At 40.1% G+C, this 7285-nt stretch overlaps 1 protein-coding gene across 1 annotated transcript in view; it reads right to left on the bottom strand.

Annotated features, from left to right (window-relative positions):
- The window catches only part of LOC122794673 (probable N-acetyltransferase camello), a 9708-nt gene extending 5876 nt beyond the window's left edge, over positions 1-3832 (bottom strand). Inside the window, exon 1 of the mRNA XM_044063297.1 lies at positions 3679-3832. The gene's annotated coding sequence lies outside the window, so the exon portion shown is untranslated. The remainder of the gene's footprint in view (positions 1-3678) is intronic.
- Positions 3833-7285: the final 3453 nt, after the last annotated feature.

Here is a 7285-nt window from a genome sequence, read left to right as displayed (position 1 = left end):
GTATTACCCTCAGTTTTTGCTTGCCTGTTCCTGTTACGGTGGTGGATTTGCGTTTGAACCTAGCTTAAAAAGGGACTATAGGGGTGGCAGTATCTGGAATCCCAGGGGTGACAGATGCAGGCCATCTCTGGCAAAGCATCGTGGCCTGTCGACCATGTCTTCCCAGGCAGACAGATACTGGATCCCCTTAGAATAACACCAGAAACTTAGCCAATTGTTGAAGTCAATCATTTTGTCATTGTACTGTGGTATCATTCTGGGTGATGGCAGGATGCTGCACAGGGCTAGGGTCATACCTGCCTGGGCTACAAGATCAGAGAGCTCTTCCATGTCTCTTTTCATGTAGTCCAGGGAGGTATGTCTCAGGTCATTCACACCAACATGGACAATGACAGAGTCATATTTGTACTTGTTGTGGAGTGACCTGAGTGCATGGGTTATGTGGCGGATCTTGGCACCTGACAGGAAGCTGACAGTAACCTTCTCCTTGTTTAGCCTGGTGAGTGGGACATCAGTGTGCCTGACTATAGAGTCCCCTATGACTAGTGTGTTGGGTACATTGTTTTGCCTTATTGGCTGTGGTTGAGTGGCACACTGAGTCTGCGGGCTATGTGTCATTTTGGTTGTGTTGGGGGTGGAGGTTGCTGGCGTTTCTGCTTTGGAGGTCTCTGTTGCTTGAGCAGATTATTATTGAGAGCCTCTGTGAATGTTTTTGTGTTTCTATGTGTGGATTTTGGAGGTGTAGGTTTAGTGGCACTATGTGATGAGTGTGGTGTGGTGTAAGTGTTTACCTTCTTCTCTTGACTGTCAAGTTCAGTCTTGGTTGGAGAGAGCTTTACCTTCAGTTTGGCTAGATAAGTGCATCTCTCACAGGTTGTGGTGCTGGGTGGTAGGAGGAGAGGGTTGTCTGTGTACATGAGGCAATTGCTACATTGCCTCAAGATGCCCAGATTCATCAGATAGACAGGAGAGAACACTGGGAGCTGACCACTGGACATGCCTGAATAAAAAACTACTTTCCTCTAGACAAATGAGGAAAGTGAGTATAAGAGCTGCTTTTCTCTAAGCAAGTGAGGAAAGTAAGTACAAAAACTGTTATCCTCTAGGTAAAGAGGAAGGTTGAGTGCTGTAGTAATTTGTAGCTTATTTACTGCTAACAACAAGTTCTGAACAAGTGCTGAGCATGAATAAGCAAATTCAAGCGCTAAAGCTAAGAATCTGTACCTGGATCTTGAGGTAGATAGGCTACCTAGTGCTTACCACTCCCACTGATAAGCTAGAATGCTTCCCACCAACACAGAAAGGCTTGGTGGGGGGGGGGGGCTCAGAAGCTTACAAACAGTCCTGGATACAGCAAATCTGTATCTGGACTAGACTAGTTACAGGCAAGGTGGGAAACAAGCGTAAACATGGACTTTTAAACCAGAAAGTTGAAAGAGATGGAAAAACTGCCCAAAAGGCCAATAAACTACAATTTCTGGGCCAAAAACCACTCTTGTGGTAGACAGGCTACCTAGTGCTTACCACTCCCACTGATATGCTAGAAGGCTTCCCTCCAACACAGAAAGGCTTGCCCCATGTAAACATGGCAAATAGCATGTACTTACATCAAAGATATAAGGATGTACGAATAGTTATACATAGCCAGGGACAATATTTATATAAAGTGTTTGTATCTATTAGGCACTAGCCACATAGGATAGGACTTCAGCATAAGCTATAACCTATCAGCTACCAATAGGAGTAGATACGCAGAACAGGTATGAAAGATGAAACTTATCCTATTGAAGCTTGGATGAACAGCCAGTGACATACATTTCTGACCCCAGCTTGAGAAAACTGACAATGATCTCTGTCTCACAGATAAATTCTGCATGTCATGTAAACTGGATTTAGATCTGACAGTTCTTTTAAGGGTGAAAGTGCTCATTTATTTGTTTTTCAATAAAGAAGTCTTTATTTTTAGAAAAGTTATAATTGATTAATTGATTACTCTGAAGTCTGAGATGAGCTTCCCTACAGTGCATAATTATTTTTTCTTTTTTTTAGGCTTCTCAGCCAGCAGCTTTGTTGCTCACAAGTATCAGGTTTCCCTGTGATCTCTCTCTCTCTTTATGCATACACACAGATATATATATATATATATATATATATATATATATATATATATATATATATATATATATATATATATATATATATATGTCTCTCATTGTGTTGAACCCGAAAGTGACCTTCTGATCATATTTCCCATTTTCTTCACCCTCATTGGCTCTGGGTCTTCCTCTCCTATAGATGATACTTTTTTAGTATATCTATTTTGCCAGACCAGTGTCAGAAAGGTGTGGGGGAAACATAGATGGTAAGTCCATGAGAAGGTGGATGCTGAGTCTGTTTGGTATGCAATCTACCATTCCCCCGGTGCATATATGTAATGGGGCAGCAGAGGACACATCTGCATTTGGGTGTTGTATGCAGATTCCTTCATTTACTGAGAGGATGTACTCATAATATCCTCTGCCTCCACCAGCCATTTCCAGCACTGCACCTCTGCTTGTCATTACCCTCCAAGTGTGTATCTCTGTAGACAATCAGCAAACTCCCAGCTCACCGCTGAATCTCAGGCAAGTGGGGTGTTACTTGAATTTAGGGACCCTTTGGCACAGTTAAGTACTCTGTCTTTATACAACTGACTGAGCCAGTCTGAGGCTTTTTAGACAACACTGGTAAACTTAACACAGACAACTGGGTTAGGGGCAGGCTTGCCCCAGTGATTATTGTGAGATACTTAGTATGTAAGTAAGGCTGAGTCTTACGTTTGGAGTAAAAACCTGAAATGGAAACAAGTCATGGTGTATAATGCATGTTTTGGTTCTTCTGCTGTTCTGAACTATACTTCTCAACCGTCCAGAATTTTGCAGAATGTCCCTGATTTTGGCTCATATTTTCACCCTGTCCAATACAACGTTTTTGATTTCATACTAAATTTCTGAGGATTACAGTTAGTCAATAATGCCAGACTTTAGAGTTTTATACCTCTTATTGTTTGGAAAATGCATGTTGATACAAAACCTACTACTCTATTAACCTTTTAATTGAATTAGAGTAACATTTAAAAAGGCCACTGATTTTGGGACTTTGTCCCTACCACATTATTTTTAACTTTCTCCAGAATTCTTGAGAAAAGAAGTTGAGAGGTACATCCTGAAATGTCATAAAACCCAGTATTTTCTCTTTCAGCTCTAACAAGAGTCAGTAAATGAAACTGCGTGTATTGTACTTTGATCCCTTCAGGATGTTTCCATGACAACACAGACACATTTCACAGCAGAATTTTACAAATATGAATTTTCATGCTCTCTCACACACACACACACACACACACACACACACACACACACACACACACACACACACACACACACACACACAATGTATACTTTGGCATTTTTCATATTCATTTGTACTTTTTTTCAGCTGCATCAGACAATCACATTATAAAGAGTTTTAAGTTGTCAGAGCTCACTTTTTTAAAGATGCATCATGAATGCAAACTATCAAAAACTAATAAAAAGCTGAAAGCAAAGCATTCTAAGGCACCTCATTATGATTAACTAAAATTTGTACAACACAGCACTCCACTTCATCAGTTCACTGACTGTCAGATATGTGTCTTACCAGATTAAACCTTGTTTGCAGAATCAGATATATGTGGCCTGCAACTGTATTTCACTTTTTTCAAGCCGTTAGTTCTCCAGTTCCACATTCCAAATGACATGCATGTCTAGAGTTGCCAGCTTTCTTTGTGGCTAAAACTGGACTAAGGTCACACCCCTCGCATCAACCATAACTCCACCCATTCCCACCCCCTCTCCCATTTATGCTCCTCCCGCTTTGTGACATCACTGTGACATCAGCTGATGGGAACACCCTATTTTTCTGTTCCTGATGCCTGCAGAACCGTATGGTGAATGATCTACTCCTATTGGTGTATTGAGAATAGGGGAACAGTAAGCAATGTTATCCTTACTTCATTATTAACACTCAGTACCAGATGGTACAATTTTTCCCACCACACACACACACACACACACACACACACACACACACACACACACACACACACACACACAATACATGAGTAGACTCAATTACACAGAAATGTACACAGACACATATCTTACCTAACAAAAGGTGCATCAGAAAGCCCTGTACAATATTTCTTTACCATTATTGCTTGTATAAAAGAGTTAAGGAACTGTATAAGACCATAACATCTGGTTTTGACCTTGCCTGCATTCTGACTGTTGCATTGTTATTTAAAGTTGCAGTAAAATGTAATTGCTTAAAAAGGGAAACTCTATTAGTGATTCATTACAATGCTAATCTGCCATATTATGTAACATTAATGAACTGCGTCTAACAAAGGAACCAAAGTTGTTCAAAGTTCTAACATTCCATATCCCTATGCAAATAAGTTTACTAGCAAATCAAATATTAATGTATAGAGCATCTATAGCTGTTCGGACAGATTTACTCAATGTGTCTGATATAAAAAAGAACAGTGTCTTTTCTCTGGAGATTTATTAAACCTACTGCACAAATCAATAGTCAGACAACTGTAGCGTCCTAACATTAATAAAAGATATTATATGATGGTTCAGCTTTGATATAGGCAGACAAATATTGATTCAAAGATGAGAGCTAAGTTAACTAGACTCACTAAATAATGTTATTGGCTTTAGCTAGAGAAGTCTCACAATGAGAACAGATATATTATATGTCTTCAGTCACATAAAGCTGCAGGTACATTTATCCACCCTTGTTTGAACTTTCTATTCTTTTACAGAATTGGATAGACAAGTAAAATGTGTGCTCTGCTTCTGTCTAAACTTACATTCTATATACATTGGCCTTTGCTAAAAAATATGAAACCCATGTCAAATTCACAGAATGAATGCAATCAATAATATATGTCCCCTAGTGGGGTCCAACCCCCCGTAAATTCTGGGCTATCCTCAACAATATCCTCTCTCCTGGTTGCCCTTCAAATCCTTACCCAAACAAATCATCACAGGAAACTGCTACTCTCCTTAACGAGCACTTTATTGAAACAGTCCAAAACCTCACTCACTCCAGCTCAGACACAACTCCCCCAGCCCCACCAGACCATCTAAATAAAAATCTCTTCTCCTTTCAACCTGTCTCCACCTCCCACATTAAATCACTTCTTTTAAAACTTAAGCCCTGCTCGCCCTTCCTCTGATAATCTCCCCACCTTTCCTCAAACTTGCTGGTGACTCTATAGCCTATCCTTTATCAATTCTCATCAACAGATCCACCCAGGAAGCTACAGTTCCATCAATATGGAAATCTTTCCTCACTATCCCCCTCCATAAAGGTGGTAATTCTACTGATCCATCTATCATCCTATTGCCATCCTATCACCCCTCTCTAAGATACTAGAAAAATGTATTCACTCACAAGTCCTGACATACCTCCTCCAACAAAACCTTCTCACTCCCATACAGCATGGTTTCTGCCCCAGCCATAGTACATCTACTGCCCTTCTATCTTTCGCACACTCCATAGCAGAGGCTCATGACAACAATCTACTCGTATCCTGTCTCTTCCTTAACCTTTCCAAAGCCTTTGACACAGTATCTCACTCCATCCTCCTAACCAAACTTGCAAACCTTAATGTATCTGCTACCTTCCTTACCTGATTCTCCAGCTACCTCTCTTGTAGACAGCATTCTGTCAGATGGCTATCTTCCTACTCTCCCTATATTTCAGTCCCTACTGGAGTCCCTCAGGGCTCCATCTAGGGTCTCCTGCTATTTAATGTTTTCAAAAATGAGCTCTACACATCTTGCACAAACTCTTCCCTCATCCAGTATGCAGATGACTCAACACTCATCTCCATCTCTAACAACATCTCAGAACTACTTTGTCTCACTCAACACACCTTTCTTACCACTGAGAAATCGTTATCAGATAATCAACTCATTCTCATCCCCAAAAAGACTAAGCTCTTGCTTTTTCTCCCCTGCTCTCTTTCCCACCATAAATCCACTTTTACTATCACTTCCTCTAACAACACAATCATTCGTCCTGAAACTCAAATTAAACTTTTAGGTGTCATAATAGATGATGATCTCAAATTTAACCTACACCTTCTCCAATGTATAAAAAACAAACAAACCAGAAACTAGGTAGGCTTGCTGTATCGAAAACAAACAAACCAGAAACTAGGTTTGCTGTATCGAAATAAAAAGTTTCTAACTCCAAATGCTAGACTCACCCTAGCTCAGGCATTCCTACTACCCTCACTTCTCTATGCTGCTCCAGTACTAACCTTTATCCAGCGCACTACCTTGATTAAACTCCAACAAACATATCATAAAATTGCTAGATTCATTATCAACTCTCACTACACCTCACATCACTGCCTTGCCCTAAACTCCCTGCAATGGCTTGAATTCCCACAGCTACTGTTAACATCATAATTCCAAATTGTACACTCTATACTATATAAACCATCTTCCTGTCCAGCTCTCTCTAACCTTGTATCCACCTACTTCCCATCTCAGTCCCTGTGCACCTCAAACCAGCAACTAATAGCAGTCCATCCACCAAAGAAAAATGTGGGCAAATTACTATACAAATGCTCAGTTGCCCAGTCCTGGAACAAACTACCCTTAGACCTACGTGCCATTATGCACCCATCTCACTTTAAAAAGGAACTTAAACAGCTTCTGCTCAACTCCAAATCTTGTCCCTGCCATAACCTCTCCTAACCCCCACTTTCAAAGTTCTTAAGTCCCGCCCATTCTACCTAGACTGCTAAAAACAGCCTACTAAATCTCTCAAGTATAAAGCAAATACACTTTCTAGTCACATGGTATTAATCATCTCTAAATATTTTTACATATACAAGGTCTCATGCTGGTATACTATCCTGCCCTTATTCCCCTCTCTACTCTTCCTGTTATGTATATATCTAACCCTCTTTTGGCTTTATCTTTACATATGGCTAACAGATTTCTACATGTACCTGGACCTTGTTTTACTATTACTACACAACTTTCTCATACTGTAGACTTTATGGGAAGTTTAGACTAAATGGGAATCTTTTTTCTGCAAAATGTTAAATGAATGTAACCAACTGTAAATTGTTTTTCTCTGTAAAACGTACACTGAATGTAACTAAATTTATGCTGTATTCTCTAACTGGAGCTTTTCTGCTCAGGTCTCCACTGAAAATGGGTTTCTAACCTAGCTG

The sequence above is a fragment of the Protopterus annectens genome, chromosome 2.part1 (genome assembly GCF_019279795.1).
Source record: "Protopterus annectens isolate FY-2018-M chromosome 2.part1, PAN1.0, whole genome shotgun sequence".
Classification (NCBI taxonomy): domain Eukaryota; kingdom Metazoa; phylum Chordata; order Ceratodontiformes; family Protopteridae; genus Protopterus; species Protopterus annectens.
Note: the sequence above shows the minus strand (reverse complement) of the source record. Positions and strands in the feature narration are given on the sequence as shown.